Raw genomic sequence first — 11,098 nt, forward strand, 5'->3', positions numbered from 1 at the left:
ATTGAATATTGTAGTATATAATATATGATGCAAGCTTTTAAGGAAATATTATGTACTTCGTGCGATGTGACGCCAGTAATGATAAATTTCCTTTGAATATTTATTTTTGCGACAAAAAAAACCATCAAGTAGCCATCTGTAGGTATAATTTCAAGGTTCTATTAAGTCATGGTGCAAACTTTAAATTATCACTCTAATGAAAATAATATAAAACTTAAGTAATTACTTCGCATCATTTAAATAATTTTGTTCTTCAATATACATCATTTATGTACATAATATCGTACTATAAAATACAAGATTGTAACAAGATTTTTTTCTATTATTTTTAAAACAAATAAAGAAATGCTTATGTGCAATATGCGTAGTTTGCCACTAGATAACAAAGCACTTACGCTCTCATACTACACTATACTGCAAACCATAATGGTCTCAATTTTCAGAGCACTTAAGCTGTATTAGTCTAGTCTTTGACCTTGACTTTGTGTTGAACTTTTAAGACAGAGAGAATCTAAAAACCTTCTAGAAAACGCTTGAGAAATCTCGATACAGCTTTTTTTTAGTTGCTACGCGTCTTGCATTTTTATTATCTTAGGATTCTATCGAAACAGCGTGCTTATAATGTTATGTCGATTAGTGATGGCATGTGAAGCTATCTGTTTGTTCGTCTATCTATATGTATCGTCTACCGACATTTTCGCATGTTAGTTACCGTAATAATAGAAAACAGCGTCATCAAAAACGATGTAAAGAGATGAAAATTATTACAAGTGTTTATAAGGTGACATAGTAACATTTCATATTCGTTATTACGATGCAGGATAGTAAAAACCTTAGATAAAAACAGTAGAGATATTTTTACCAAAAAAGAAAGAAAAATAAATGTCTGTCAAATAAATCATTCTATGTTTATAAGGTATGGAATTGATAGGTCCGATTGTATGGGATTATAAATGGTTTTGCCATTAAGGCTGTAATGGATAAATCACGGCTTACCGTGTATGGAAGTTACGTTGTATACGAGTTAATTAATGATAAGTAGGCCAATAACAAAGAATGACTTATCGTTAAAGTCACAATAAGTAATCGTACACAATAATCTTTCTGTGAATGTTCGAAGAAATAACAAATAACGCTGGTTCGTATTTCTTTGATTTACTGTAATTATATACATATATCAAACGTTAAATTTAACCAGATGGATAGCAAAAGAAATAAACGATAAATGCAGACGGACAGCTAACGATATAGTTATAAGTGATAAAGAGTCAGGCTGATTTGTTCATCATTTGATTTAAAAAGCAAATGTTGTTTAAATAAAACTATGAAACTGATTGAAATTGTTGTAATCGTATTAAAATAAGTGTTGCTCTTTTCATAGGGAATCTGATAGTATATAAAACTTAAAAAACTGGATATCATTATATTTACTTATATTCAAATAACCAAACTATTTACAACACGAAGTAGATATTAAAGGTATACAGAGGTAAACAGGCCTACGCGTTAAAAGTGTTACTATAAAGTTAATAGTAAGGTCGCATACCATAAATCTTAATTTCATACTACAAATAAGAGAGAAAACTCATAGCTGTCTCTTTCAGCCCTTTCGTTTTTATAGTATGCAAATAACCCATGAGTAATAATTTATATGATGTTTATGGATAGCCTGTTACTTTTCGTACCTACTGTGTTATTTTCTGTCTTTTTTATGTTCTTTATGATACTTTTTCCATTTGTTATTCTGTTCTATACATTGTAATCTCACCCGGATATACCTACATAAAAAAATATATACCGGCCGAATTGATAACCTCCCCCTTTTTTTGAAGTCGGTTAATAAAATGTAGAAGTTTCTAAACTCTTTTATATTTTTATAATAGAGTTTAGAAACTTCTACAAACGGGAATACAGTATAAATAAAATTCTGTGATGTTAATCTGAATAAAAAATCTATTTAATACTTTAAAGGAAAAATTGTATGGATGAAATTTAATCAAGAGTTTAAGCAATTTTCTTACATTTCGATTCCGTTAAGCATTATTTAACGACCACAAAGCTAACCTTTCGGATTTAAGCTGTGAAATCGAATGTGAATTTAACTATTTTACTATCATAATTATTTTTAAAAGGAGGATCAAGTATTTTCCATTTGCAAATCGAAAACCACAGTAATATGAAGATTATATAATAATGCGTTAGATTTTAATAAAATAATTTGAAATATTAATTGTTCTTTTAACTATCTAGGATTTAATATATCTAAGACCAAAAATTATATTAACTTTTTTGTTTCGATTCAATACTTAGCATCTAACAATATTGATCTAAAAATGTTTTTACTTAGATATTAGTTGATATTACCATATATTAGTAGAATAATAAAATCAATAAACAACAACTTTTCTAAAATAATTGTCAATGTGTTTATTATCCGGGCTATAAAAATATTGATAGGACATTCACTAATTAACAGCAATTGGTAAGATAAAACATAGGTGCCCTTTTATTATAGCTTATATCTAACGTTGAAGTTGCGGTCATTGGCAAGTGTAAAATAAATGAGAGCCTTAAATATCTGAACTAAATCCCAGGAAGAACACAATGGGTCTCATTCTGCACTAGACTTTCTATTACCTGTAATAATCTGGACGGTCCATAAAAGCCTTTTGATCCGAATGAACTGAATTTGAAGATAGATTGAGTTGAACAATGATTACTTTATCTAGGATTATAAAGAAAATCTGGATAAGAGAGTCATATGTTTTTAACAAGTGATGTATCTAGGTATAGGTATAGGTAATAGGTATACAAAATTCAAAAAGGATTTACTTAGTTATTAAAGGTATGATAAAAATAAACACAGATTAAATACATTTTCCAATTTCATCATTTAATGTGTAATTATAAATTATTTAATCAAATAAATTTTTGAACGCTTAAAATGTGGTCTCGAATCGTTAATTGATCTATGTAACTTTTACCACTAATACTACTGCTTACTGCATTTTACTTATTAATTTTATTTTATTCTAACAGAAAAGCAGTAGAGTCAACGCGCCACATTTTGCTACGCGACACTCATCAAAAATGTGGGATTACTTTGAACGCTTACGCCCTTATCTCACCATAAAATCAAATAAGTTTTTAACAGTGAAATCCTTATGAGGTTTAGCAATTTTCCTGGTAAAACATGTCTCAATATATTTTTAGTTTGTATAAACATTGTGCCAGCTGCGTGTATGTTGCATGTATACTACATAGAAAATTATATTCAACTTCTAATCCTATGCGTTGTTTGCAAGTTCACAAGTAGTGTATTAGATGTGTAGCTTTACTGCCTTAAACTTACCTCTTTTAGTATTTTATAAAATCACTGCTAGTAGAACGCGTTATATTATTAGTGATTTGCATGTAGTATGTCTATAAGGTATTTTACACTATAAAATCTTAATTATTTATCTAATCCCTACTCCCTACTAATATTATAAAAGTGAAAGTAACTCTGTCTGTCTGTCTGTTACGCTTTTCCACTTAAACCTCTTCACCGATTTTGATGAAATTTGGCACAGACAATCTTTAGACCCTGAGAAAGAAAAAAGGTTACATTTTATCAAAACACCACGCTGGCGAAGCCGCGGGCGGAAGCTAGTAGCTCATTAAACTGATCACCATAGGGAATAAATAATTCTACTACATTTTACTTTATTCACTTTTGACCGGGTCGTATAAGAAAATGGGTGAAGAATTTGCATTTGAATATTGTACAATGTTGTACAGATATCGATTTATAAGTCCAGTGTAAGTTACGTTGTGATATGGGAGATTGTATTTGAAATCGATAAAATATTCATCAACGAATATTTCAACAATAGTTTCACGATTCAACAAATATTGTAACCTGAATCTTGAATTTAACTAACCTACTGCTATTCGATGAAATAATTTGTCTATGACTTGTTATATGTACCTACCTAACATCTTTGTAAATCTACATTCTGCAAATAAAGAAATTTGAATTACGACGGAATAAACTAGCTGTTTATTCCGTCGTTGACTCCACCTACACATTTAGATAATATATGAATAAAAAAGATAGAACCGCTTCGAACGACGATTTACGAATTTAGTCTATAGTAAAAATGGACGGAATGGATCTTATTTTCATATTTTTTTTTATATATTATATAAGAGGAGGCAACAGAGCAGATGCGACACCGGATGGAAAGTGTACTGCGTCGCTCATACGCACCGGCAATGCCGGGGACATTGTCAGTGCGTTGCCGTTCCCGGCCTTTAAGGTAGGAGTACGCTCATTTCTTAAAGGTCCCTAAGTCGTAACCGTTTAGAAACATGAGGAAGTTCGTTCCATAAGTTCGTTGTGCGCGGAAAGAAGCTCATGTTTCTTTATATCGCGATCACGATATTTATAATGTCTTGTGTGAACTTATAAGTGAAACCGTAATATACATATACAACTTTATTGTCATATTTTATTCACAAAATACAAAAAGAGCTCATAAACTTAAACAGCAATTAAAAGGGTACTAAATTCAAGTCCTTTTCAAATCTGTTCTGGTTAGAATATGGTTAGGACCACTAATAAATAGCCTTCCCACAGCAAAATCAAAACTCATAATTCACGCACTATCGGAGGCTGTCTACTCGGGAATAATGGAAGCATATATTATATCTAGACTAAAATACTCACTGAAACGAACTAACTGTGAAAATATTTTCATTCTGTTACCATAATTTAAGATGTAACATGCAAAAAATGATAAGATATACTCCGTAAAACCACAGCAAGACAGTAGATAGTTAAATACTTATGTAATAAGCTTTTTTCATAATTCACGCTACATAGAGTTTACAAATTGTTTATCTGTGGTGACTTCAAACGACGATAAAGACGAAACCTAAAAAACAGTTAATAATAAAATAATAAAAAATAGCTAGTATACCACTAGATTATATGACGTAATATAATATTTTTACCACCAACTTATCAAAATGTTTTTAAAACTTTAATTGTTTAAAGTTTTAGCAAAAATTTAACAATTTAATATGTTTATGTGTTGATATTTTCACAATATCCAGTTTTATCCTATAATAGACATATTGTAAAGCATAAATCGTGTATGATTAACGTTTCTCCGGGATTCGATAACCGACTCCTTGGAAGGCTTCCAGCTTATATTATAGAGCCTCCAAATCTATTTAGAGCATTTATTCGAATAGACCATTTTGTTCAGCAGAAGTATTTTGAGACACGTTAAATAGGTCTTTTTTAAAGTTCTTGTATCGGTTCATAAAATCGCTGTTAATAATTAGATCTTAGAATAATTACACAATTAGATATTATTTTACTAAAAGCTCATGAAAGTTTGTCTCTTTCATGAGCTTTTGCAAGTGCAAATGCATGACTTACATGATTTGCACTGATAACAAAGTGAGGAATAGATACCTCTATATCTATAATTAGCGGTCCGCCTGGCTTCGGCCGTGGTACATAATAATATAATTATAGCACTCGATGATCAGGATTGTATGGCTCAATATTTTTTGCAATCGATCCAGTAGTTCCTAAGATAAACGCATTCAAACAAACAAAGAACCTCTTCAGCTTTATATAACTAGTACTTATAGTTAGATTAAAAATAATGGATCTTTTATTAAACACCCATAACCCCCAACGTCACCCAAATGGCCACTAGGGACGTGTAGTAATTAATGGTACATCAGACCCACGTGGGGGCCAATTTTCTTATTTATCGGTTCCAATTCTCGGCCATTAACTCGCTGGAAGCTATTAGCGCTTGCGGCAAATTGATACTGCTTAATATAGTTCCATTGTGGCTGATAGGAAGCTTATTAGATTGTGAGATCAAATAATATTATTTGATTGGATAGCGATAGTTATTATTGTATAGTAAAAATTCTAACCGCCTTCAAATTGTTAGAACTAGACAAAAATAAAATGGTAATGGTAAAGGTAAAGGTTTAAAAAAAGAATCGACAAAATCTGTTCAAGGCGAAAGTTCACGGGTAAGCCAAAAAAAATGTGTGCGTGTACTAGTGTACACACGTAAGTGAAACATTTTTATGACCTTATTTTTCAAAAAATAATTTACTATATGCAACTTTACAGAAATACGTCGAATCACGCGTGGTAGGGATAAGAAAAAATGTCACGCGTAACGAAAAAATGTTACACTAAATTTTTTTCCAACCCCTATAAAGAAGTTTCACTTCAAAAATACAGTTCAGTTGAGACTTGAGAACCTCCTCCTATTTTACTGATCCATTTCTATTGGGATTTTTGATATATTATAACGGTGTTGAATACCTAGTTCCATATTAAACATATTTCTATTGAATAGGTATGTATTGTGTACGTATTCGTATAGATAGTCTAAAACTGTTTAGATAATAAATTAATATTATGAAGAATTCCACTGATGTTTTAGTACGACTATACTATGATACGATCAATACACTTTATATACAGTAGTATATATATAATACTCACACCTTTTATAGGATAATGGAACATGGATTTTCACTCTAAATTTTTTACAACTGTCAATATGCATGTAAAGCATTGATAGATGTTAATAAAATATATAATGTTATACATATTGTAAATTTGGCAATAGAAAATAGAAAGGGATTTTTATACAAAAACCCATTCATCACAATATGATTGATGTGTTTAATCTTATAGTGTTTTGTAAATAAGGCCCAAGTTTTATTATAATGATATATTAATATTTGTAACTAAAAACACCAAGAAAAAAACTTAATTCGAATTTGGATAAACATAGCTGAGAGCTGAGACATTATTGTTTATATAAAAAATTCTGTACAACTTGCGGTTTTTAACCTTATGTTAATATAAAATATAAAATTTATGTACTTTAAATTGTATGGTTTCTTTGGTTTAGTGATTATCATCATTATATCACTGCTTACCACAAACAATAGTTACGAGCTTCAGAAGCGATTTATTGAAGAAAATCTTTGTCTAACAGCTAACTGATCCTGAATAAAATATATAATTTGTGAAAATGACACAAAATATTTCACTAAACTTTATGACAAATCTATGTTAATACTAGCTTAATTACTATAGATAAACAATATATTTAGAGCCAGCTCAATTAACTTGCACATGTGTTTATTTGTTGCCAAATTTTAATTATGCATCGTTTGTAACTTTGTAATTAAAATAATGTTAATAGTCTCATAATACTATGAATATTCAAACACCAATGAATACTAAAATATTGTGTACATAATATTATGTTACTAGCTTTCCACCCGCAGCTTCGCCCGCGCAGGCAAAGAAAAACCCGCATAGTTCCCGTTCCCGTGGGATTTCCGGGATAAAACCTATCCTATTTCCCGGGATAAAAAGTAGCCTATGTCCTTTCTCGGGTATCAAAATATCTCTATACCAAATTTCATGCAAATTGGTTCAGTAGTTAAGGCGTGATTGAGTAACAGACAGACAGACAGAGTTACTTTCGCCTTTATAATATTAGTATGGATTCTATATATAGAACATTCTAATAGGAAGTGGAATTATGCCATTAACTCGTGTTTTTACGAGGAATAAAATATGTAATATTAAAACTGAACTAAACCACTTAAAAATTCAACAAAATGTGTCTAATAATTTAATTACATAACCGTACTGACAGGCCGCTATTTATAGAGTGCAAAAAGGAAGTTTCTTTAGAATTAAAATGTATGTTGTTTAAAATTATGAACCCCGATCCATATTAAATAACCTAAACTGGAAACAAAGATTAATGTAACCCTTTTGTGGTAAACCACTGGCCACTCAGTACATGCAATTAATAATATATTCACTTTATACGCTTACAAAATGAACTATAGAACCCTTTCGGGGTATTAAAATGCTGTACCTATTTCTCTTTCAATTGGGTTCATATTAACATTTTTAAGGAAGTCTAGTTGAATAGATATTTGGCTTTTATTGTTTAAACCTATATGAATGCTGGGTCTTGGCTGAGACTTTTTAATATTAAATATATATTAAATATCGATGGGCTCATTGGTATTTTTTCAGATGCAAGACCATCCCTTATCGCAAGATCACCGAGACAGGTCAGTCATGCGTATCATTGTGGATATTTCTTTGCATTGTTTTTTTTGAAATCTACGGTTATGTTTATTTTCGTATGTGTCTTGTCTTTGTCACGATTTATTTGCCATTAGATAAGTTTCGTAGCAACTTCATATCAAATTTTCATCAAATATTTCCAGCCCGACGGACCTGAATGATTAGAGAATTGAATTTTGGAAATTTTATTTCAATTTTACCTAAGAGGCATACAAAGTGAACTTTCATCGATTAGTAGGTTTTTTTCTCATCGGCTTATATTTGACTGATTTATAGTTATTTTTTTTAAGGATTTGTTGGTTCGGTTATACTTTTGTTGACCAGCATAATCACATTATATTATGTGAAAATGATTTATAACGAAAATATTTTATAATTTGGCACCAGGTTTCTTGTTAAGTCTGCTCTTCCTAAGTTTTCACCTAAAATTATAAACAAGGACATGCATAAGTTTCCTAGTTTCAGTATAAAACCACCCCATATTGTTTAGATAGCTACTTGCAACGAGATTGCATAGTACCCAGACCTCTCATATGAAGGGGCTTTTGTCCTGCGGACGAGAATGGGAGTTTGTTAGCTCTGCTTTTTTATGATGTCCTGGTACTTTTATTTTTAAATTGTACTGCATTACCGCGTTAGACTTATTTAAACATCATGTTAAATACCATTAAAATCATAATAATTAATCGTCTATAACATTAATGCATTAATGGCTGTTAGTAGTCGCATGATTAAAAGTGTGTTAATGTCTATTTTACAGGTATTACAAATGAATAAACTAAATGTGAGTCATTAACAATAATTTGGATTATAATGGCTTAGTATGTTATTCCAACAAAAAGACGTATACGCCAAATAATAAAGAGAGCGAATGAAGACTCCAGTTCTATACAAATGTAGATATCCAATATCCATATATTATTTGGAAGCAATCGATGGAACAAAAGTGTACAATCAATATGAGTTAACTACGGATGCTTGATCAAGTACGGAGGGAGTGTTAGATAATTAATGAGAGAGTTCGGACGCTGGATAGGAACACATTCGCTGGCAGTGACCACAAATTGGCTAATTTATTGCACGAGTTGTTGACCGTTTGCTCAAACTATGAAAGGGATTTTGCGGTAAACGAATCACTGGTACAGCTCAAATGAATTGCATGATATACTTAGCTCTTTAATGTGTGATAATATTTCGAACGCTACGAATATTCTTTGCTGTGTAGTGTTGAAGTGAGTATACCAACTTATATTATAGGAAATGTGAATAATTATTATATGTAGAAGAGAATAGATAAGAGCTATAAGAGAAGATCTCATAGTGTCAAAACATATTTAAATAATATTAAACACACATAACTAATTTACACAAATCCGGAATCAATAAATAATTAATTATAGGGGGAAAAACATCATTTAGTAAGTAAAAACATGCACATATTTACATGCTAAAAACTATTTACAGTGTAAGCTGAGTCAGACCAGCCTTGATCGAACGGAAGTCAATCTTGTTATTGAGTTACTTACGAGAGTCCTTCCATCACACCGTGATGCTCTGTAGATTAGGAAATGGATGCCTTAAGATTGGCTTTAGGATTTCTGTTGAGTGAAATTTCATTTACAGACTGCATTTTTAATAGGTATTGGATTTATTATTTAGATAATTATAATTCGACTTCGAGTGTCTTTATTCACACGTGACAAGATACAGCTTGAGGCTGTGCTGTATATTGGCTGTACAGAATAATTGTTTTCTCTTGTTGTTCTGATGATATCCACAATCATAAAAATAATGCTAAAACACTACTAAATTTCAACACAAATCGATACTTAGATAAAAAAATGCTTTCCATCTAACGTGACAAATAAATTTTAGTAGGTACACACTTGTCAATAAAAATAAAAAAGTAATGGTGTAACCGATGCCAAGTTATATGATAACTGATCTCTGAAATAGGATGTGAGCACTTAAACGTGTTTACTTTCCACTAGATAAGGCCAGACTTCACTTGTTTGGCAAGGGATTAGCAGAAGACCTGCAAGTTGGTTAACCCTTAAAGCTTTTCTGTCACTTTTTTAGTACATGTACTTATTGCCGTGTAAATCTTGAACGTTCCAAAAAATCTAGAAAATTGACTACGTTGGAGAAAGTACGATAACAATCCTTTATTTTTCTCCTACTTGCCAATTATAGAGAACATTTGATTCGTGTGCTAGGTGACTGTTGAATTTAGGGATGCCCGGAATTAGTGATGGTTTGTGTTTCTGGTCAATAATAGCTTTAATGAAATAGTTTCCATGTTTGATTGCTATTGATTTAACTTTCAGGTGAGATAAACTGTTGTTTTTGCTCTAAAGATGATGAAATATTCAAATAATTCTATGACAAAATATTCGAAATATAGCTGGTCCGTTTTTTGGGACAGTGCCGTAGATACAGGTAACTAAGAACCCATTGGCATGTCCCAAGAAACGGACGTTGCCATGATTCGTACTTTAATAAAATATCACTTTTATGGGATTTTCTTGCTTTAGAGTCTTTAATTATATGTAGAATTATTTTTAATTAAGTTCAAAATGACGAATATAATCTAAGACCAGTTAAATCTGTTGGGTCTACAATAGAACCGGGAGTTCCTCGACCTCCACATGCATTTCGTCTAAATGTCCTAATCATCGGCCAAATATCACTTTACATTTTAGAAAAACCATTATTATTTGTATTAAATGAAACCAAAGGCTGCTCAACACGAAATAATTAATGTTATTTAACATTCCACACAACTAAATCGTGTGATTGAGCTCGAGAGGGCTCAATTATCATTTGTTAGGTATTTAGTTAAAATTGAAGAATTTTTTGTTATAATAGATAGTGAAAATACTGAGATACAATAAAACAATAAAATGCTACTTGAAATTGTTTTCAATTGTGTTATATTAAGTGAAT

The sequence above is a fragment of the Colias eurytheme genome, chromosome 10 (assembly GCF_061535395.1).
Source record: "Colias eurytheme isolate Ceu_HAF_F1 chromosome 10, ilColEury1 Martin Lab GWU primary, whole genome shotgun sequence".
Taxonomy (NCBI): Eukaryota; Metazoa; Arthropoda; class Insecta; order Lepidoptera; family Pieridae; genus Colias; species Colias eurytheme.